The sequence below is a fragment of the Rissa tridactyla genome, chromosome 20 (assembly GCF_028500815.1).
Source record: "Rissa tridactyla isolate bRisTri1 chromosome 20, bRisTri1.patW.cur.20221130, whole genome shotgun sequence".
NCBI classification, from domain to species: domain Eukaryota; kingdom Metazoa; phylum Chordata; class Aves; order Charadriiformes; family Laridae; genus Rissa; species Rissa tridactyla.
In genome coordinates this window covers 5,339,198-5,362,914 of record NC_071485.1, presented here as the reverse complement: position 1 = coordinate 5,362,914, position 23,717 = coordinate 5,339,198, and positions in this window count along the sequence as shown.

Genomic DNA, 23,717 nt, shown 5'->3' with positions numbered 1-23,717 from the left:
CAGCCCATTTATTCATTAACTTTAATACGTCCCCTTTGGTGCACCGCTGCTGCTCAGAATTTTATCATCACTTACTGGGCCTCTTTCCACACGTCAAAACTTTATTAAATATGTTTCTAACAGGGCGGAAACGTATAAAAAGACACTGAATGCTTTTAAATTGTGGCAGTTTTGCATTTTGTTGATACCCTACCCAAGCAATAAGATATGACAGGCAGGCAGTGCTTTCAGAGGCAATTATATCACACTTCAGGAGGCGGCATGGGGAGCGATAATATGGAATGGGAAGGAGATAAAAGAAAACAACTTGCTCTCTCGTTCTTTCACACACAGCCACAAACCCACCACCGTCCCGCCGGGACCAAGCAAGAGAGGAGGGAAGACAACAGAGGTATTATTACGGATAATACAAGGCAGGGTAAATAGCAGAAGAGAAAGAAGGTGAAATTCGGCAAAAGATAGTTTAAAGTAATTAACAGCAAGATGATGGCCCAGATCCTGCGATGCCGGGATAAAAGCCGTTTGCACCGGCCAAGAAATGGATGATGCTTTCGAAATCTGGCCACGGAGTATCTCCCCATCTCCCTCCTCCGTGACTCAGCCACCAAAGGAAATAAGAAACAGAGATTTATCTATTTATCCACTTAGTGACCCAGTCAACATCGGGAACAAAATGTCTGTTTATCTGCCCATACATCCACATACACTTTTATAACAACCATCCTTCCCTCTGCTTCTCCTTCCTCCCGTTCTCCGACACATTCATCATAGAAAACAGGAGAGAAAAGTCTGTTTATCTACCCAAAGGGCATGTTTCCATTTGCTTTGTTTTTCCCCTATGCTTAAAGAAAGAAAAGAAAAAAAAGAAAAAAAAGAAAAAAAGAGAGCGGCCTTTCTAAGATAGAACATCTTTACAGCCCAGTGAGGAAATGAAAACCTCATGGGATTAAAAATCTCCTTGGAGCCGGAGCAAAGGGAGGACCCAGCTGCTACAGGGATGCTTGAACGGCGGGGGGAGCAGAGCTGGGTTCTCCCTCAACAGGAATATCAAGAAATTATTTGAGTCCCGGGACCGAATACAGGACACCCAGGGGGATTTGGGAGCCCAGATGTGCTGGACTTTCACAGTCTGGAAAAAAGTCTACGCGGTTGTGTTTTACCCACCCCAGGGAGGGATGGAGGCTGCAAAAGGGAATGGCAATTGCCACCGAGAGCTGCTGAAGTGGGTCTTACAGTGCTAATTAACCACCAGTAATGAATTATTGCACAACTGCCTCGTGGCTTTCCCCAGTTTTGGGCTCAGAGACGGGTTTCGTCCCAAAACCACAAGCTTCTGCTGGGAGGGTGCCTGCCCAGCCCCAACGCCTGCCTCCCTCCCTCCCCCACCCCCAGCTGGCACGCAAGGTTTATTATTAGGTTAATTAAAACCATAAAAGTGAATGCCGATTTGCACTGAACATTCGGGAGCAGATGGCAACAAGTACCGAGCTCCATAAAAGAGAATTGGAAGTTGTCAAGTGTCTCCAGCTCAGCTGTGCCGGGCGCTGGGGGAGCGGCAGGTTGGGGCTGCGGGTCCCTGGTGTCCAACACCCCCCCAGTCCCACCAGCACTGCCAGTAACCCCACCTGTAGCTCCCAGGGGACCTCTAGGGCTGGAAAGTCATTAATTTTTTCAAACAAGCAATACCCAAGACTCTTCTGATGAACGCCGTCTCCCCATAGGCGACACCGCGGGGAAGGGATGGGGACGGGAAGTTTCTCAGACCTCCCGGGCTCTCAGCAAAGGGGTTACAGCAAAGTTCATAAATCCTTCAAAGTTCGGGTGAAGCTACGAGCTGATTTCCATTCTGCATGGGAACAATGCAGCGTTTGATTATTTCAGCTGTGTTTGGCTCTGAAGAACCCCATTTGGAGCTCCGCGTTTTCCGATACAGCTGGGGTTTTCAAAACACCCCGTGCAGGCAGCAAAAAGTTGCCGATACCCATCGGAGCTGACACAGGCAGCTGGCAGAAGGCGGCACTCGGGAAAAAAAAAAATAAAAAAAAAATGCACGAGGAAGCAAAGTTGGGCTGGTTTTGCAAATGCCACGGGAGGCAAAACGCATCCCGAAGCCCTGGCTGTCTTAGCCCCAACCCTCTCGCACCCCCTGACCATCAGGGCTGGGAACCCCGGAACCACGTCCCATCTCAAATTCGTGCGTGCGCACACACACACACGCACGCAAATTCCCCCCACGGTGCCGGGAAAACCGCTCGCGAGGCAGGAGGATTGAACGGAAGGAAGACAGCGGGAGAAATGAAGACAAACAGCTTGAGCTCCTTTGTTCCTACTGTACATTCAAGAAAAGAGCAAGCAGCGCTGTTAAGGGGAGGGGAAAAAAAATAAAAAATAAAAATCCAATAACACAGAAAGCTATTACGAGGTTCCCCGCGGGCTGCACGTCCGCGCCCCCCCCCTCCTGTCCCCTCAAGAGCATCGAGGGGGACAAGGGGCTGCTCCTGGTGAAGGGTTAAAGCTTCCAAGGTTCAAATTGCCCTCGCAGAGGGTGGGTGTCCCAGTGTCACCCCAAGGGGTTCGGCATCTCCCACCCCGCAGCGGCCAACATCGTGGTGAAACAAGGTCCCAGCTGGGGCTCCAGGAGGCCGGACCATTCCCAGGTACCCGGCACCTACGGCACAATTTGTAGCTGCATTCCCGTGAGAAATTTGGGAGGCTTGGGAAGGCACCAGGAAGGACTAGCCCGGCTGGCGTGGGTGGACGATGCCCACAGCAGGCACAGGAGATGCACCCGGAGGAGACGCAGAGCGGGAACGGGCTGGGCTTGGCCCCGGGTGGCTTTGGGTGCAGCACCCATAGACAGAGGGGAAAAAAAATCTCCGCGGCACAGGGAGGGATTGGAGGTATTTTGGATGAAGACTACGGCAATCGGAGCCAGATCCCGAGGACAAAGAAGGGGTTTATTAGCAGGAACAGCACTGCAACGGCAAACCCTCCCTCTCCGAACAGCACAACGGCAAGCAACGGCTCCATCCAAATGTTAATGTTTTTTTGTTGTTGTTTAATTTGTGAACTTATTTATCTGGTAGTCTAGAAAGGCTGCCTTGTGCTCAGGATGCTGAGCACAGCCGGTCTGTGCTGTATGATTAGATGGCTAAGACCCAACCTCAGCAGCTGCTAATCCTGACTATTAATTAGAAGATTTGGGGTAAGAATTCCAGCACAGAGGCTCAGTTAAGCTCGAGCAGTTTCTGCATTTTCTTTCCCCCTCCTCCTCTTCTCTCCCCACAGCCACCCAGCCCCTGCCTGTCATAATCCCTCGCGAAAGCTCTGCTGCCAGCGGGGTCCGACCCTGCCAAGCGAGGACGGCCGGGCACGGGCTCTGATTTTCATCCCTGGAAAGAAAAAAAAAAAAAAAAAAAAAGCTGGGAGACTGCCGTGGTGACACAGGGGATTCAGCCTAGCCCGGAATGACAGCATCTTCTCCTCGGGCCAGTTCATTAATTTTTATACCGCAGTGGCTTTGAGAGTCTCCAATTGAGGTCAGCGCCTGTTTTATCGGGTGCTGTATATATGCACGTTGCAAAACACCGCGCCAGAGTATTTAGGTCTTGCTCAGACCACGTTGCGTAGCTGCCTCATCCAGGCTGGGCGATTACAGGGGGAAAATAGGGGTCACGGCCACCTCCTTGCCCCAGGTTGGGGACCGCTGGCCCATCTGGCACCCCAGGCTGTCCCCAGTCTGTCCCCTCCGCTCCGACCTCCTCTGAGCTGCGGCGGCGAGACGGGGCTGTGGGATGCTCTCAGGCATCTGCCAAGCTCCATTTTAACATGCAGAGAGAGGTGGCATCTTGAAAGCTGGGCAAACACAGCCCGGCAATCGCCGCTCTCCAGTTATCTGTTTGCACTGAAACCTCATTCGCTTTAATTGTTTTCGGGGCCGCACTCGCTGCAGATGGTCCTGGGGAACGAGTCAGCCGAGCTGCGCCTTGCACCCCTTGCTGAGGGATGGGGATGCAACCTGGGGGTCCTCCGAAGGGCGGGAGAGGCCAGAAGAGCTGATGCTCAAGGGGTTTTGTTTTTTTTTTTTTTTTTGGCATTCCTGCCTGCCCAGGAGCTGCCGCCCGTTTCCCTTTCCCAAAGGGAGCATCCGCGGCGAAGCCTGTCCCAGCACGGACAGACAGAGCAGAGCGGAGCAAAGCGGGGCAAGTTCTCCTTGGACTGCACCCAAGGAAGGGGTTCAAAGCCATTAACGTCGCCGAGAATGAAATATTGATGGCCAGAAAGCTGTTAACAGGAACAAGAGAATTGGCAACCCCCAACACCTGGTATCCTGCCCACTCTGCTTGGGAGGAAAAAAAAAAAAAAAAAAGAGGAAAAAAAAACAAATTAAAAAGAAGAGGGGGGGAGGACAGATGAGAGCGAACGCGAGCGAGATAAGTGAGTGCCGGGAGGTGAGGGACCCGTGGGCTGATAATGCACAACCAGCCCTGTCTCTTCTTTTTTTCCCCTCCCCCTTTTGCATTTTATAAACTAAATTGATTTACAGAAGAAAGGAACACTTACCACATTCAAAGTGAGTAGCCTTCCCTTTCTAAAGGAGGCAACAGCTTTAATTGAATTTCTGAGGGTTTGCTTTTTCCGTTTCCTTTTTTTTTTTTTTGCCCTTCTTCAGTAAATCAGTATGTTACATCTGAATGAAAAGCAGGCGCCCATCCAAGCGTGCCCTTAGGAAAGCTGCCATCGCAACCTCCCCGAGCCAGAGGGACAGAGGCAGGAGGAGGGATGCGGGAGAGGATTTCCCTCACCTCCTGCACTCACAGAATCCCAGAGTGGCCGGGGTGGGAAGGGACCTCTGGAGATCACCCCATCCCACCCCCGGCCAGAGCAGGGTCACCCAGAGCAGGTGGCACAGGGACGCCTCCAGGCGGGGTTGGGATGTCTCCAGAGACAGAGACTCCCCCACCTCTCTGGGCAGCCTGTGCCAGGGCTCTGCCACCCTCACAGCAGAGAAGTTCCTCCTCGTCTTGAGATGGAACTTCCTATGGGCAAGTTTGTGCCCGTTACCCCTTGTCCTGTCCCCGGGCACCACTGAGAAGAGCCTGGCCCCGTCCTCCTGACACCCCCCCTTGAAGTATTGATCAGCATTGATAAGATCCCCCCTCAGTCGGCTTTTTTCCAGGCTGAAGAGCCCCAAATCCCTCAGCCTTTCCCCATCAGAGAGATGTTCCAGTCCCCTCGTCCTCTTGGTGGCCCTTTGCTGTCCCCTCTCCAGCCGTTCCCTGTCCTTCTGGAACCGGGGTGCGACTCACCAATGGGACCTCTCCCACGCTTCTCTCATCTCCTGGCCATGTCTTGGTGTACCCTGTTCACCGTATGGCTTTGACCAGTGCTTATTTATAGTCGGGCTTTTGCAAACATTGACCTCTTCATGCAATTTCTCCCTCTTAATGGATTTATTTTTTTTTTCCCCCTCCCTCTCATTATTTCACTGAAAAATGACGCAGAGCAGCTCAGTGGTCTGGAGGTACCAGCATCCCATTTCATAGACCTTGCATGACGGAGACCTTCCTACCGCCCTCTGCTCCGAGCTCTGCGGAGCCACCTCTGCTCCCCACAGCACCGGGAGGGGGGTTCAGGACCCCCCAGGACCAAGCCGGGCTTTTGCTCCGAGCCCCTGCCCCAGCCGTGGGACACATCTCAGGCCAGTGGCAGAGCCAAGAGCCTGGCTGGGTAAGGCCAAGAAGAAGGTTTGCAGAGCAACTCCCCAGCAGCACCTCCATCCTTCTCCCCAAAACACTGCAGAACCCCCCCCCTCACTGTCTGGACAAGTTTCAGCTTTTCCTTCCCACCGTGTCATTTCGCCCCCCCCCCTGGCCCTGCCCCCAACCCTCCGCTGACACATCGACTGGAGCAAGTTTTTGAGCAGGAGATAATTAATTCCAAAATGAAACAAACACTTAACCTTGGGTCAAATGACAGACTGAGTCAATCCCCAATGATTTCCTTTTTTTAATCCTTTTCCCTAAATAAGAATAAATTACTTTCACAGAATTGAAAAAAAAAAAAAAGAGTCATGATTTGCCCATCTCTGCTGCGGAGAAGTGCCAATAGCACTGCACGAGGAAGAAGAGCCGGGATGAAGGAGAAAGACAGGAATTCATTTCGAGCATCACTCGGGCTAACTACCAGCAGCTTCCCAAACCCCGGGAACCGGAGCATCCCCACAGCATCGTGCCAGCGACATCGGCATTTAGCAGAAAGAGCCTGATTATTTAGAGTTTTTTTGGAAGGGAAAAGAGCAAAATTCACAGCTTGGGGTAGATCGGGCAGGGCTGGGGGAGCTTTGCAGGCTGGATTAAGAAAGAAGCCTCCATTCCCCACCCCCCCAATCACAAAATTCACATTATTTGCTGCATGAGCTACGCAATGAAAGAGCGGCGGCCGTCTGGGTCGGGGCAATGCATGCCCTTGCTGGTGAAAGGGTCTGGTCTACACTGGGGCGGAGGGGGCTGCAGGTGCCCCCCACATTCCCAGACGCCCTCTTTTTCCCCCTACACCACCCCATCTGCTGAGGAGACGGGCAGATGGATCCATCAGGGCTGGTTTATCTTTAGCTTTCGTGACTGCACAAGCGGAAGAAGAGGCCTCGCGGCGACGTTTCTACCCACCCAGACGTGGAGCGGCGCAGAACCGGCTCCAACGCACTGGGTTGCACCGGGACCGTGCCAGTTTACACATGCAGAGCCTCGCCATATGCATGGTCAGACACTTCTGGGTTTGAAGACAACTGCCAGCAAAAGAAACTCTCATTTCGAGCACCAGAAGGGTGCTGAGCAGCCGAAATACAGTGGTTTTCTCCCACGTTTCCTTCTCGGCAAACACCTACAGGGATGCTGAAGCGCAGCCCTCTCTCCCTGTCTGCACACATCAAATCTGGGCACACACAGACACCGACTTTTAATACATCCCCACGCTATTTGTACAGTGTTATTGAAGCACTGGGACCACGGTCACGTCTGCCCCCCCCCCCCCTTTTTTTTTTTTATACACCAGAAAATTAAATTACACACACCCAGAGCTGTTATCCCCACACACACGGACGCACCATTTGCATTCTGGTTAGGAACAAACTGTTTTCATATTCCTGCAAATACAGCAGCCTCTTGGCCTTAATAAATTCACAAGCATCGATTCCTGGGGGTAACGGCAGGAATATTACACTAGAAGACAGAGGGACCCCGACCAATGCAAAACGCCCCTCTCCGCCTTCCCTTCCCCCCTCCTTGCAACCTGCAAAACCCTTTTACACCACGTACCTGGACTTAGGTGGAGCCTGGATGCAAAACTGACCGCAAAGCACATTGAAACACTCGGAGTTGGCTTCTGAGGCTGCAAGAAGTGATACAAGGGGTTGCTCTTGGGGACCAGATTCCCTTCCTGCAGCACCTCCAGTAGCCCAGCTCCAGCCCCTCTTTAAAGGGCTATTTAAATAGAGCCTTAAATAGAGCCTCCACCTGCTCCACCTGCCCAGGTGCAGCTGTGCCCCTCATCAGTGGTGGCTGGCCACAAAAAAAACCCCAAAAAAACCCCAACCCCGCCAGTGTGGATTTGGGTTTTTAATGCCTGATGCAATAAAGACGATCCCGTGTCCTTTGGGATGGAGCCATCGATCCATCCCGGACGGAGACGCCAGGGCTGTGTGGGTGTAACTCCATTGCCGAGCGAGGCACTCGGAACAAGCCGGGATGGGCCCTTCACGGCTGAATTGCTATTTTTCTGCCTCCAGCTTTACCCATACTAATCCCATTTTGCAGCCTTGGTTTCTGCCTGACATTTGAAGGATGAGCCATTAACGATACTAAATTAATAACTGTTATAGAGTTTATTTGAGAAGATCATAAAAAAATCAGTAATGTCATCATGTCAAGCAAAGTTTCTGGTGTTTTTTTATTATTATTATGCATGTCTTCTGGTTTTTTTCCCTTCCATCATTGATCTGAAGCTTTCAGAGGGACATTAATATACCAGACCACATTGGAATCCCTGATTATTCACCTCCAGCCAAACAGCTGGGGAACTCCCAGGGGACCTACAACTGTGCCCCTGTGTTTCTGAAAGTGCATTTCAGAGCTCACCATTTCCCTTCTTTCATGTCTTTGCTTTCCACACATAGCAAAGAGCTCTTCGTTCCATGCCCCACGTGTCCCCCAGGACCGCCCATGGCCGTGGGTAGATGCTCAGCATCTGCCAACCCTAACCAGCATCACCATGGGTGCCACCACAGCAGCTCAACTGGGAGCCTGAGCGAAGCCTGGACACCCCTCTGCCACCCACCTGGATGGGAGATCGCGTCCCCTTCGCAGACCAGCACAAAAGTGGGTGTTTTCTCCTTTTATTCTCATTTTCCCTCAAGCTACATTTGCCCACTTCTGCCCTCGGAAAGAGCATCCCGCCAGCGCGCGGAGCAGATCTCGGGCGGGTTGGACGGGCAGCGCTTGCCAGCATCGGCAGCCTAGGAACAAACTTTTTTGAGGGTAAAACTCCTCCTGCCCCCTCAAAAGGGAGGCGGAGAGCGGCAGAGACAGAAATAACCTGCAGAAGGAGCCGGGCAGCGCACAGACCCGCTGGCAGCCGCCGGGCGATATGTTCCACCAAGCAAAGGAGCTCCCCGGGCAGGAAAAGAGAGCAGGTAAAAGATGCTATTGCTCCCTGGGCTCTGCCAGGCTCCGGGCAGACCATGAAGTGCTTTCTCCTTCCTTTTAAGTTATTTTTAATAATCAGCTGAAGTCCTGCTAAAAGCCAGACTGGATGGGGCAGCAGACAGGCTGGTTGGGCACCAGTGTGCCCAGTCCACCCTGGCTACTGGGTACCAGTGAGCCCCTCCTGACCCCAAAGCTTTCCATACCGTGGCCACCAAGCCAGGTTTGGGGTTGAGAGTCCTGCACTTCACTAGACATCTCCCCGCACCCCACCGGCGTGGGACTCGTCCCCGGGACCCTGGGGGTGCCCATGGAGGGGTGACCCCAGCTCAGACCCCCTGGGTCCTGGGGGGAACCATCTCCCAGGGAAGGGATGAGCCGCTGTCAGAAGATGCTGTTTCTTCCCGGCAACTGTAGAGGGAAGTAGATGACTAAAGAGACTTTTTGCCTCTGGCTGAAGCAAGGTGGCCTGAATCCAGGATAAGCCCTAATCAATACCTTCCCTAGGAGACCTTCTTTTTCAAACCTATTTTTGGGGCTACCGGCAGCCTGGGCTGGCTCAGCCGCAGCAGGGCTGTGGTCCTGCACATGGACACCCTGCGGCTGCCGATAATCTGTCGCCCAGGGCACCACTCCCAAAAAAGCACTGTTTGTGCCCTAAAGCTCCCTTCCCCACTCATGGCAGGAGAACAGAGAAGCCTTTTCCCCAGCTGGGGGGAGGCTCCGGGCCGAATCCCCCCACACACCCGGTGCCAGGTTGCATCCCCGGGGGTGCGGGAGGGAGTTTGATGCTTTACCTGGAGCACGGAGCCAAGCAGCTTCCAGCTCGCTCTCTGCCAAGCACTTGCACATACGGCATGTCTTCCCAGGCAGGTTTTTAATCTCCCTGCCACTCGCGACACAGCAGAACAGATGAGCGGGTTTGGGGACTCGGAGACTGACAGTCCCCCGGAGTGTGAATTAGCAAAGGGAAAAAATAAAAAGAAGTTAAACACCGCGTCCTTCCAGCTGCCTCTGCCTCACGTCACCCCTCAGAGGGCACAGGGGCTGCGCCGGCGTTTCGCTTGGGCTGGGGGGACAGGGAAAGGGCGGGTGGTTGTCCCTGTCCCACAGGCGGGACCGGAGGAATGGGATAGATGGAGGAACGTCACAGAAATGCCCTTTGTAGAACCTAAAGTTTACTGTCCTGCCCGAATGAGACGTAGTGGGAGGCTCACTGGGGCCACCAGCCCTGAAAATCTGCCCCGGAGCCACCTCAGCATCACTGGGGTGGGTCGGGGGGGGGGATTTTCCTTTGTCCCGCCTGCACCCCGTGGGCGCAGGTAGAGCCCAGACAGAGCCTCAGCAGCGGCTGGAAACAGCATCTTCCACACGCACAGGGATCCTGGTGAGCGTGAATCGCAAGCCAAGTGAGGCGGCATCTGCCTGACAAACGCCACTTAGACACGGCCCGCGGGGACCTCGGGCAAAGCCAGGTGTCACACTCAGGGCTTTAAAAACCCAGGTCCTTGTCCTTGCAGTATGGCAGCCGGAAAAAAAAAAAAAAAAAATAAAAAGGCGGGGGGGGGGAAAAGCAGAGCACGGTTTATTCAAGGATTTCTTCTGGTATTTCTCCTGTCTCTCACCTTGCCTAGCCTTTCGCTCTATCCTCCGCACGTCCCTCCCTTGCTGCTCTCACCTCCGTCCTTCCAAGGGAGAGTTCAGCTCTTGCTGCCTACACAGCAAACGCCCGCACGAAAACCTCCTGTTAATGCTCTGGCATTTGATACATTATCAGTAGAAGATACACAGAGGGAAGAAATATATTGTGCAAATTACTTGATAATGCACAGCAAGCCGGCACCGTGACCTTAAAAAATGCCTGTTAACAGCAAAAGAAAAAGGGAGAAGAAAAGAGACGGGAAGACTTTGCTGGGAGCCTTGATAGTCTAGGTGGAAAATGGAATCGTTTCTTTTACGATTTCCAGCCTGCTTTAACTCTGCCCTCCAGGTCAATAATCTCAGTAACAACCTTTTCCTCCAAGAAAATGTTAGAGCTCGTGCCGGTCCCCGTGGGAATGAAAGTTCAGGTGCCTCCGAGAGGCAGCTCATCGCCGAGCCTTTTGCCCGGCAGCTGAAACAATGCCGAAGCGCCCGAGGTGGGCAGTGGGGACCCCGGGACTCCCGAGGATGTCACCCCGTGGCCCCGTCCTGGGGATATGCGCAGGACAAGGCACCGCTCGGCGGCATTTTCCCTCTGCCTTTGATTTTTTTTTTCCCAGGTTTATTACCCACCCCGCTCCTGCTAAACTTTCCCACCTCAGCCCGGCGATGGAGAACAAGCGTTCTCCGGTGGCCAAAAAAGAAAGGGATGGGTTTCCATGGCAACTCCCTTCCCAAATGAGGGCTGCAGTCACCTGCACCACCCGGCTCACAGACAGCCCTGCCAAAAGCCATCGTCCCCGGACAGGGAGAGCAGCGTCCCCGGTGCCACGGGAGGGGATGCCCCACTGATGCTCTGCGCAATCGCCCCATCGTTGTGGTTTATGCACCGTGTCTCTGCAAGTGGAGGTGCTGGGGGGAGCTGGGAGAGCTGCGCAGGCAGAGCCGAAAGTTATCATCGCCTGTTCGGGGCCTTCATCCATCTCAGCTGTCTGAGGGACAAGACCTCTTCTAAAAGGAAAAGCATGTTTAGAGCCAAGCACTTGGGCGTGTGATTATGTCAGATCCCGCGTTCAAATGCCAGCACGCCGGGGAGAGATGGCAGTGACGTGCCGGGGGAGACGTGCTGCCGCAGCAGCCGCGGTGACAGGCAGCCACCAGCACCCCCGTCTGCGAACTGCCAGGGTGAGGGACGCGCCGGCTCGAAGCTTTGCCTCTGGGGTGAATCCATCACCCTCCAGCCATCTCCCAGCTCATCCCCACCATGCCTGGTCACTCCATCACCTCCCAGGCATCTCCCAGCTCGTTCCCACCATGCCTGCTGACTCCGTCACCCCCCAGACATCTCCTGGCTTGCCCCCACCATGCATGCTGACTCCATCACCCCCCAGACATCTCCCGGCTCATCCCCACCATGCCTGGTGAGTCCATCACCCCCCAGACATCTCCCGGCTCATCCCCACCATGCCTGGTGACTCCATCACCCCCCAGACATCTCCCGGCTCATCCCCACCATGCCTGCTGACTCCATCACCCCCCAGACATCTCCTGGCTTGCCCCCACCATGCATGCTGACTCCATCACCTCCCGGGTATCTCCTGGTTTGTCCCCACCATGCCTGCTGACTCCATCACCCCCCAGACATCTCCCGGCTCATCCCCACCATGCCTGCTGACTCCATCACCCCCCAGACATCTCCTGGCTTGCCCCCACCATGCCTGCTGACTCCATCACCTCCCGGGTATCTCCTGGTTTGCCCCCACCATGCCTGCTGACTCCATCACCTCCCGGGTATCTCCTGGTTTGTCCCCACCATGCCTGCTGACTCCATCACCCCCCAGACATCTCCTGGCTCATCCCCACCATGCCTGGTGACTCCATCACCCCCCAGACATCTCCCAGCTCGTTCCCACCATGTCTGGTGACTCCATCACCCCCCAGACATCTCCTGGCTCATCCCCACCATGCCTGCTGACTCCATCACCCCTTAGACATCTCCTGGCTCATCCCCACCATGCCTGCTGACTCCATCACCCCTTAGACGTCTCCTGGCTTGCCCCCACCATGCCTGGTGACTCCATCACCCCGCAGACATGGCACTCACAAACTGCAAAGCTGCTCTTTTTGCTCGCGAGGTGGACACGTCCCCCCCAGGCTCTCGCAGGGCACGGGCTTGTCACCCTCCCCTCCTGCGGAGCCAGAAGGGCACGTCTGCAATTATAACACAAATCGATGCTCTTCGGTGCCGTCTTCCCCTAGCCTTAATTCAGAGCCGGGGTAACACTAATTGTGATTTCGGTGCATTGCTCGGCCCTTGCCGTTTGGATTTACGATGCTTTTCCGGATAATGCCCATTGCCAATTTGAATTTCACCCCGCGCTTTGCACGGCGCAGCCTACCCTAAGGCCCGAGCGCAGTGTCAGTATCGAAAGGGATTTGGTGTAACGCAACCTGACACTCGCGAGCTGAACTGGAATGTGAATAATGTCTTTCTGGTGCCCTGTGCCCCCCACACACGCTCCCCTTTTCCTTCCCTCTTTCCTTTCATATACGTTGAGCATTGGGGGGTTTTGCCGCGCCTTGGATCCGTAGAAGAGTGAATGCAACTCCCAGAAATTAGAAATCTCACGGGGAAAAGAAGAAAGGAGGATCGCTCAGACAATTTGCTGGATGAAACCCCAGCCTTTGCCCACACCAACCAAACAGAGACCCCCCCCACAAGGCTCCGTCGGGAGCTGGCGACGGCGTCCTGGCTCTCTGCAGGGCTTTTCACCCCGCAGACAGATCTCAGGCAATCTCTTTTCACAGCGTAAGATTGGCACAAGGCGACAGCGGAGCGGCTCGATAAAGGCAGCGATGGGGTGTGATGGCAGAGCCGGGGGGGGGCGGGCCTGAGAGCAGAATATGAAAACATCGCTGTGGCCAGAGGTGAGGGCGATAACAGCCTTGAAACAGAGCCGGGATAGCGCCAGGAACCCTGTGTGGGGTCAGGGCTGAGCACCTGTTGGAGGGGCCGTGGGCAGGGCGCGCTGCAGGGCAGGATTTAAGATGATACAGTGCATTTTGGGATGAAATATCATCCCCAGAGCTCCCTCAGCACCCACAGCCTGCCTAGAGCGGGTCTGCAGGAGAGGCCGGCACCGCATCCAATTCATCCTTTGCCCAAAGTACAAATCCTTCTTTTTTTCGCTGCCGAACAAGGAGCAGCAGGGAGCCCAGGGCAGCTCAAAAGGGGTCATAAAGCCCCTGCTTCAGCCAGCACGGGCACGTCCTGCTCCTCCTGCAACCCCCGGAGGAGCCCCGCCATGCTCTGCGGTGCCTGCAGGGTTTGGGCATGGCCAGCCCTGCGCAGAAAAACCCTTTTCACACCAGCCGTAGGGTGTTTTTTTCCTGCCCTGGACCCACTGAGCCCATATACCACCGTCCTGCATGCCCAGAGCATCGCCCCATCCCAAGCCTGCCTCTCTGCACCAGGAGCGGGGATGCTCCAGAGATCCCTGGGATGCTCCGGAGGGTCCCTGTGGTGGATGCGGAGAGCGAAGGACCGAGGGCGAAGGCAGCATAGGAGCCTGGCTCCCGGCGGCCTTGGTCCGACAGACTCGTGTTTATGATCCTTATCTCCTTATGCATTTTTAATCCTGTTTGAAAGAGGCTCTGACAAAGCGCCACGCATCCCGCTCCCCCCGCGCTGAGGCGGAGGGAGAGCCTGATTGCGCCCAAACGCTAACCCAGGGCTCCTCCTCCCCACAAATCAGCCCCAAGTGGGATGTCAGAGAAAAATCTGCGGGGCAGGAGGGTAATTTTTATTGTCTTGGAACAGCTGTGCGTGCAGGCGAGCTGTCGGCACGCTGCTCGGGAGTGCTGTGCGCTCCCCCCGGGCGCGATGCGGGACAGGATGGGACGCGGGGGGTTCTGCGGGTCTGTGTGTGCTGCTCCATCTTCAGCGGGACCAGTTGTCCTGGTTTGACACTGCCGCAGAACGAGGGATTGGAGCAGTCACACCTGCATCCTCCTTCCCTGATGGATATTTTTCCACCTTCTTCTTAGACCCTCTCAGTAAACGCCTGCCCCTTCCACCCATAAATGACCCCAGGTTGTCACTTGGGGACCATTTTTGGGGGGAGCTCACCCCAAGCCCCCCATTGCTGCAGGTTCAGCCCATTTCTCAGCCTTCACCTGTGGACCCAAGGTCATTCCCTCCCCCTTTGCAGGAGCGTTTTCACCCTGGAGATTCATTAAATCAGCTCAGCCGCCTCATCGCTAGACTCAGCCCCTGCAAACTTTCTCATGGGGGCGTGATGCTCCCCCATGGGGACGCGATGCTCCAGCCTGGACCTGGGCACAGGGTCCCCTACCCGGTCCCCTGCACCTCTACCAGGGGACCTGGCACCTTCGCCCAGGAATTTCAGTTGCACCCGCTGGTTTTAACACCCAGTCTCGGAAACCTCAGTGAGCCCCACTGACCCTTTCACCTGCCCGGAGCCGAGTTAATTAATCACCGCTTGGGAAAGCCGGCCTGGGCTCACTGGGACCATATGGTCCCTGCTCGGAGCAGCTTGAGCTTCTCGGTGGATGGGAAGAGCACTGGGAAACTCGGGAGCAATTAAAAGGAAAAGTTTATTGGAACTTTCCCCGGCCGCGGTGGCCTCTGCTGCGCTGGCATATTTCAGGCAAGTGACAGAGACCTTGCCGAGTGTCCTTGCTCGGAAGGAGCGTGATGGATCTGGCTTTTACAAGGAACAAAGAGGCCATGATCTGACATCAGCGTGATGAATCGTCCTTTCTTTCTCCCCCAAATGATTACTTGAGAAAACTTAGCCGTCTGTAAATATTTACCGGGGAGACCGCAGCAGTCACCTATCCTTTAAGAGCACAGAGAGATTTGTTTTAATAAAGCACGGCTTAATTAAGAGCAGCACCGCGCCCCGGGACGCAGGGGGCTGTGCTTTACGGGCGGTCGTAGGGATGGGGAGAGGAGAGTTTCCCAAAGCCGTTTGCTGGCAGCAAAATAAACTATCCCGGCTTTCCGAGGTCCAAGCAAGAGCAGAAACAGCCCCAAAACATCCCAGCAGCGCCTCATTCCTCTGCTCCGGGCGCCGGCTCCCAGGGCAGGACCACAGCGTTACCCCACGTTCGCTTTGCAAAATACACCTGAATTTTAGTCCCCATCTACAGACATTTCTACACTGTAAATAGTAGCTCCTGCGAAGCCTGGTCATGGCAATTTGAGCTTGAGGGACTCATGTAATTGGAAGCAAAAAGGGGTTTTTTGGCTGCTTTCTATGGATGCAGGCAGGTGGGGACAGGCCCTGGGCAGCGCGGGAGCCGGGTCCTCTCCTGCCCGCAGCTCTCCGGGATGGGAAAGTCCCATCCAGGGTGGTCAAGGGGGACAAAGACACCCCAGGTGGCCTCGCACAGGGTTAATTTGTCCAAAATATAAAAATAACGTCGCCAAAGTGATGTCAGAGCCGGGAGAGCGGCCGGAGAGGAGGCAGCCGCTCTGTGCTGTGCCAGCCGCGGGCTGGGTAATTCGGCTGGAAGTCAGCCAGCAAAGGAAGAAAATGGCTTATCTATAGTTTTTTAAAAAACAAAAATCAGGAAAAAAAAAAACAGATGGAGATATATAGTAGGGGAGGCAAATTTATAAACAGGAGCTTATCAGAAGGCAAAGCAGATAATAAACAGCTCTTCAGATCTAGGGCTCGAGCTCACAGAGGACAGAAAAGAGAATGGGATTCCTCAGGAAATGGAAAGGGCTGATAAGAGCCCACAGTGACTTAGCAAACATCATTTAAAATTTAAAAAAAAAAAAAAAGCCAATCTCACACACACACACACCCCCCAACCTTTTTTCTCTTCACCCAAGAAAATTACCCACAGCCCCCGGACAGATTTACTGGGCTCCAAACTGGGTGAACTGGGAGAGGGAAAAACCCCCAGTGCTGCCTCCCAGGGAAAAACTGAGCCCAAACGGAGTAATTGGAAACTCTCTTTCAAGGCAGCTTCAAAGCGGGAGGGCAGGGGCCGGGCGGCCCTCCCGACTCACCGGCCGTCCCTCCGGCCTCCCGAAACCCATCTCCAAGATGTGGCGCGATGCAGCATCCTCATCCGACCGTCATGCCATCGTCCTCCCTCTGCTCCTTTATCTAGACACCTCCCTTCCCCCCCCCGCCAAAAAAAAATCAATCTGTGGTGAGCCGAAGCGTTTCGCGTGCTCGGCTGTCCCAGAGTTCGTTTGCTTTCGATGTTCTTTCCCCTTTCTCAGTCCCAGCAGCACCAGCAGTGCCACGTCCCCGCGGCTGGAGCCTGGCAGGGATGCTCAGGGTCGGGGTGCGCGGCCCCGTCCGTTCATCCCCGCGCTCTGCACCCATGGCGTGGCCCACCAGGGGGCAAAGGAAGCGGGGTATGCCTGGGGATACCCCAAACTCACCTCCGTAACCATCCAGGGTGCACATTAAGGACCACACCGGTGCCTTCGGGCCCCCGGTGGAGGAGCTGAGCAGCCCACTGCCCCCTCGCGGGGTTATTCCCCCGGTACCTGCCCCATCGAGAGCCCGGGCTGTGGCCACAGGGCTCACAGATGATGGGCTTGGTATAATCAGACAGTTCTTTTGCCCTCGCTCTTGTTACCTGCGTATTTATTTACAGTCAGTTGTTCCCCATTTTCGTTCCATTTATGTACCATCTTCTTTATGATTCTACTTAAATGCCTGGCGTAGAGGTAATTATGCCACTGGAAAAGCAAAGTGAAAACAAAAGCACACGCAAACACGCACGAAAAGGGAAGAAAATTATTTTTTCCCCTCTGGCGGGAGGGATTATAAAGCCCAGCCTGGATGGAGCTCTTGGCAGGTTTGTCCTGTCCTGCCCGGCTCCAGCAGCAGCGTGATGGGCGCTGCCGTTGGCTGATTTTGCCTGATTTTGCTAATTTTTCCCTCTCTGCGGGGTGGGGGTGAGAGGGGGCGAAGGGTTGGAGAGACCAAACGCCACTTCGGCACTTGCTGGCTTCACTCCGCTGCATGTCTCTAACGACCGAGTTACATTTTTTCAGTTTGACGGATTCATTTACTCCCATTCAGCCTCTCTCCTTATTATTATTTTTAGTAGCCTTATCAAGGGGTGATTCTCCTTAAGCCATTATAATCAAATTTGCGGAGGCAGACCCGAATAAGCAGCCTGCCACCGAGAACTGCGATCCTTCGGACGTGCTGCCAGCACCACAAAGGGCTTCCCAGCCCCGCCGAGGAGCCGAAGAAAAGCTCATTTGCAACCCGGGACCGGGAGGGATCCGGTGTGGAGCCCAGTGGGACCCTTCCCGGCACTCCGGTAGGGATGCTCACAGCTCCTCTCCTCCGGAAAATGAAGGTAAAACCCAGCCCAGGTCATCGCTGGCTTGGCCACGCTCCCGCAGCCCCACACGTCCCCCCCACATCTTCTCCATTTATGCTATAATTTGCGGTTCCTTCCTAATCTGAGGTCATTAGTCTGATCGCTTGGATGCCATCAGCAGCAAAGCGTCGGGGCAGAGCCGGGACTTCGCCTGCAGCGACGGGTGCCTCCACCTGCAGCTCTTCTAATGGCGCCGAAACGCGCTGCTTGATTATGTTTATTTTTTTTTTTTAGCATTTCGTATATTTTACAGTAAATTACCTCAGTTTATGGCACTTTTTTCCTCCCTTACATAATTGTTATAAATAACCTTCAAACAACATAAAAGCCATAAACATTGGAAGGGAAGGAAGAGTAAATTATAGAGATTTCAGAGCAGATGAAGGAGAACTTGCGCATTGATAAAGCAGAGGAGGCTGCCTGAGTTGTTTTGTTTGGTTTTTGGTTGTTTTTTTTTTTTCTTCCTTCCAAATTGTCTCTCTTGTATTTCTTCAATAGATACCCAGTTGCAAATAAATATTTCCTCCCCTTGGCCATGGGGGATTTGAGCAGCAGGGTCTCAAAGCACACCGATCTGCGCCGCTGCCAGCCCGTAAGTGTCAAAGTGCAGCACAAAGACCAGAGGGGGGGAAATTTGGAGGTGGTGTTGGGGGGGACACACACAACGAGAAAGGGCTGATGAACCCCAGGTCGTATTCCATGGGCAGGATCCCGGGCATCGCCCGCTCCTGCCTTCACCTTGCTCCTGAGCGGTCCCCACAGCAGCACGTATCACCCATGGGGGGAAGGTGGCTTCACCCCCAGGAGAGGACGGTGATGGGGCATCTCCTCTGCCACACAGCACCCACCCCGCCTTGTGCTGGGGCAGGCCCGGCACGGGCAAAAAGTCCCCCAAATTCCCCCTGCAGCGACTGTAACCGGCAGAAAGGGAAGGGGCCGCCCGAAGGGTGGCTGCGAGGAGCTGACGCTGCCGGGGCGGGTATCAGAGGGAACATCTTGGCGCAAGGAGCTTCTGAGAGCAGAATAATTCTGGAAGAGAGAGGGCAGAGGGCTCGCGGATTGAATAATTTAAAACCGGGCTTGTCAAATCACTGCCGAGATCCCCGGCTGCGTGCTGAGCTCGCTCCCTCCTGAACATGCCCCGCGGCCAGGTTTGAAGGTTTAGCTGCTCGGGAGGTGGTTTTTATCGTTAGCTCTTTCCCTAACGAGAGCCGGGGACAGGCAGAAGTGACGCTCAGAAGCATCAGGGATGCTGCCCCATCCCTGGAGGTGTCCAAGGCCAGGTTGGACGGGGCTTGGAGCAACCTGGGCTGGTGGGAGGTGTCCCTGCCCATGGGCTTGGAACTAGACGATCTTTAAGGTCCCCCCCAACCCAAACCATCCTGTGATTCTCCGATTCTGTGCTGAGAATGAACCCCGGCGCTTTGCCCCCAAATGCATCCCCGCTCCGGCTGGGCAGCAGCCGGCCACGAGACGCCGCTGACGCCGGGGTGGCGCGTGACAGGGCACGGCCACCCTGGAGGGTTTTTCCCCCGAAAAACTGGCAAAGAGAAATGCTGATTCTGTGCTGGAGAAGAAACACCTGATAAACCCCCTGGACCGCGGGGACATGCCATGCCCGCGATGCCGGCGCGCGCGCGTGCTCCCGAGGATGGAGATGGGAAGGAGCCAAGCCTGCATCTCCCGGCGGAGTTATGCCAAGATGGACACAACCAATCCACTGCCACAGCACCCCGCTCATCCCGAGATTTATGGAATTACGGAGCCCTCGGAGCAGCCGCCTCCTCGGCTCCATTGAGGGACTGGGTAATTTGCTCGTGGTCCGATGGGGGGAAGATGCATACGCCGCCTCTACGGGGAACGGACCGCTTCCCTCCTGTCTTACGTGCAGGAAACTTGCCTCCTGGGATTCGGAAATAAATATTTGATCTTTAAAAATTGTTGCTTGTTGCAGTCAACACAGCCAGGTTTTTAGTGTTTGTTTATGGTTTATACCATATGATTCAATAAACCCTGGCTGAGAAACATGTGCATAATTAAGTTTAAAAGGCAGCCTCAGCTCCACTCCACTCTCTGTTTTTCAAGCCAGGCTTTATGTAACAAATTCTGTTTATCGCTGACAGCGATTTCATCCTTCCCTCCCCTTCACTCATCGCGTCAAGATTGCTAGGAATTATTTTAAAGACCCGAGGTTTTTAAGCAAAACATCTGCACGGCAGATTGCGCCGGTGCGGAGGGGAGGGTAGCCATGGGGCCGGCCGCGTGCAATCCCTGTCCGGACAAATTACCCAACTCCCATCAGATTTGGGTTATACGAGAAAACGTGAGTGTAAGCTCCTGACTTAATCCGGGAAATAGCAATTTCTGGCTGGGGATGCCCCCTGCCACCTGGACTGTGCCTCATCCTGCTCCTCCGGGTCTGTTTGGGAGCCAGCAGCTCCGATGCCGAGGGCTGCGGGATGGGCGTCCCCCCAGCCTGGTGTCGCTGGATGGGAAAACCCAATCTCCTTTTTGCCTGAAACCCGGTCCCAAACCACAGGTTGATTCTCGCATGGCGAGGATCGACGAAACCTGGTCCAGCCCCCCAAGCCCCCTCTTGCCGGCGCATCCTCCTCCCGCTCGCTCTGGAGCCCCGTCGTGTATTTCTACCAGCAAAAGACCTGCACATTCTCCACCTGGAGGTTTTCCTCTTTGCATAAGTAATATTTATTTTTTTTTCCCTATATGAATTATTTACTGCAGTTCAAGGCATTTCTAGGGCACTCAGGATCTTAATTACACCTGGATGGGGTTTCAGCCATCGAACGGGGGGGGATTCAAGCCTGTCGGTCTCGACACACATTGTCCCCGTCGCTGCAACGAGCCCTCTTTAAATTCGCCAGCCTCACCACTGGTAATTTTTCCTTTAATTAAAAAATACTGTTTTATCAGCAGCGGAAATCGGTGCTGAAAAGGATCTGTTTCAATGAATTCTCCCCCAGTTACAAAAGAAAAGAGCTGAAATAATCAGAAAGTCGAACTCCGATGCTTTCAAATTGAGACCTCCGGCTTTTTCAGCCGAGAATGACTTTTCGTTTTGAAATGTTAATTGATAGTAAGAAGCATTAAAAGGCAGACAGGAAACAAAAAAAAACCTTATCTAGGTGTTTGACTAAAGAAGCTGCTTTCTGCTTTTGGTTCCTACCTCTTGGAGAACTTCTGAGATTTCAGTTTTACAACCTTATTTGAGGCAGGAAAAGAAAATATCAAAATTTGTAGCCGCTGCCTGGGAAAGCAGAGCCCTTCCCCACGCGGGTCCGCTAACAACCCACCAGGCAGCAAGGAAACGCTACGATGTTATAGGTGTTTTATACAAACACCTACACTTACGTACAAGTTTTATGTAAGCGGATGGAATACAGCTCAGCTATCAGAGCTTCGTTTAATTAACTGCGACAACACACTTTTTCTTTGCTACCACCTTTCCTTTCACCGCGCTGCACCGGGGCTGGGAAATTGCTCTTGGTGGGGATGCTTTTCATCCCCCCCGCCCCATCCCTCAGAAAGGATCGCTGCGTTTCCCCACCAGATATGTATTTCCCAGGTGAATTCGTGCTCCAAGGAGAGATTTCATCCCCAAAACGCTGCCGTCCCCAAGGCGCGGCCACCTTGGCGGCATGTGACCTCTTCTGGCCATCGCCCCGGCTCCCCGCACCCCCCCGAACGCAGCGGGGAGACCCGCTGGTGGCTGCCGGGGGGGCTGCAGGGCTCTGCTTTTGGGGGTGCCTCCTTTCGCGCCCCGTTTACCCAGCCTGGCTCACCCTCCCTCCTGTGAGCTTTGGCCAGGGGGGAACCACTTCCATAGAAAAAAGCTTTCTCTCTCTTTGATTGAATGACGCCTTATCGTAAACCTAACGAGCTCTTCCGAGCATGGTCGGGTTTGGGGTTTTTTTTTCTCCCTTTTCCCTTTTTCCCAGCGCTTCCCTGGGTGAAGCTGAGAGCATTTCTGAGCCGAAAGCAGGGTGCCTCTCCCTCCCCTCCCCAGGGTACGGCTTCGGCTCTGAGCTCACCCAGCGCACGTCGATCACCTGAGTTACCAGGAATAACGCCGAGCTCTTACCTTCACTCTTTACACCTCCAAAGTGCCATACAAGCAGTAACTAATTAATTGAGTTACACTGAAGGGCCTTTTATTTTTTTCCCCCGAGGCACGGAGGAAAAAGGGACTCTATCCAAGCTCCCTCCGCCCTCCTCTTATTCCTTCCTGCATCCAAAGCTCTTTTCTCACGTGCTCGTTTTCTTAGCCCAGGAGGACCAGGTGGTGGGAGCTGCTCCCTGGGGAGCGCCCGGACCCCCGGGCACCCACCAGCACTGCCCGGCTCTGCAGGAGGCTGCTCTCACCCAGCAGTGGGGCAGGAGATGCTGGGCACCCAGGAAGAGACGTTGGGTGCTCAGGAAGAGAGGTTGGGTGTCCAGGAAGAGATGTTGGGTGCTCAGGAAGAGACGTTGGGTGCCCAGGAGATGCTGGGCACCCAGGAAGAGATGCTGGGTGCCCAGGAGATGTTGGGTGCCCAGGAAGAGACGCTGGGTGCCCAGGAGGAGATGTTGGGTGCATCTCAGATGGCCTTATGCAAATCATGGCAGGGGGGTTGGAACTAGACAATCTTTAAAGTCCCTTCCAACTCTAACCATTCTTTGATGCTACGATCACATCTTTGCACACTTGGACACCTCTCTCCGAAGCAGGGAAGGTGTTTGCTCCTCTCTCTCTGCCTCTCCCTGTGTCCCACATCAGCTCCCATTAGGCCTTTCAAGACCTGTCCAAAAAAGAACCGCTGGCTGTTTCAAGAGAGAGAAACATTTGGAGCCAGCCCTTGCTTTGGAAAGCGTCGCTTCGGTCCTTGGAGAGAGCTTCCATGCAACCTCTCCATTGCCCACACACCCTCTGAGAAATATTAGCTCTGATTTGCTTTATCTGCTTCATTTCTCCCTGGGTAAATGGGTCAAAGTCCTGCAGGAATTTGATGGCCAGGCCAGAAATAGAGCACAGGTGCTCAGCATCCGTGTCTAATGCCCTCGCCAGCAGAAAGTCCTTATCCGTTTAGTTATCTGATGCTATGAAGACACAGCACAGCTCTCATTTTCCCTTCTCACCCATTCCTTTCTCCTCTCTTCCTCAGAACAGATCCTCGCGAACTCATATATACGAATAAAAAACCAAAACAAAACAAAAAACAAACAATGCTAGAAATCCAAAGCTACAACTGTCTTAATTAACCAACCCTGTTGCACTGTTTCTGCAAGGCAAGGTAATTTCCTGCTGGATATTGAGCTATTTAGGAATTATCGTGTATTGTCGGTCTCCAAGCTCAGCGATGCTCCTCCCTGGTCGCGGGGAGCGACCACGGTGCCGGGGCCAGGAGCATCCATCCCTCCCTGCTCCCACAGGAGAAGCCCTGGGTTACCCCCCCTCACCGGACACCCACCTCCCCCTCCCTGCCCAGGAGGACTTGCGCAAGGTCATCGCACAAAGAAAAGGAACGTTTTTGTGCTGCTTGGGGGAAATATCCTCATTAGCAGGCGTGGCGTCGCCGAAAGCATCACCAGCACCAGCTAAGGACCAGTGGTCCCAGAGCCCGTCCTTCTGAGCTGGTTTGCTTATTATCGTTGTTGGTTGGATATTTATTTATTTATTATTTATTATTAATAATATTACTATCAATATTGTTACTACTACTACTATTATTATTGCTACTGTTACTACTATGATCATTATCATTATTATACCGGTGACGCTAACAAATGTTTCAGAAAGCCAAAAGACCTGCTGCCGTGCTGAAGGAGGGGAAGGTGAATCTCCCTCTATCTCCAACCATAAAATAAGCTGGAAAAGGGTCGGGGCTGGGGGGGCCATAAGGGGCTTTGTGCGCTTAGGGCGGGTCTGAGACCTTGCTGTGCTCCCCCCAGGAGCACCGGAGTCTGCCGGAGGTGGCGGCTCTTCCCTCAGCT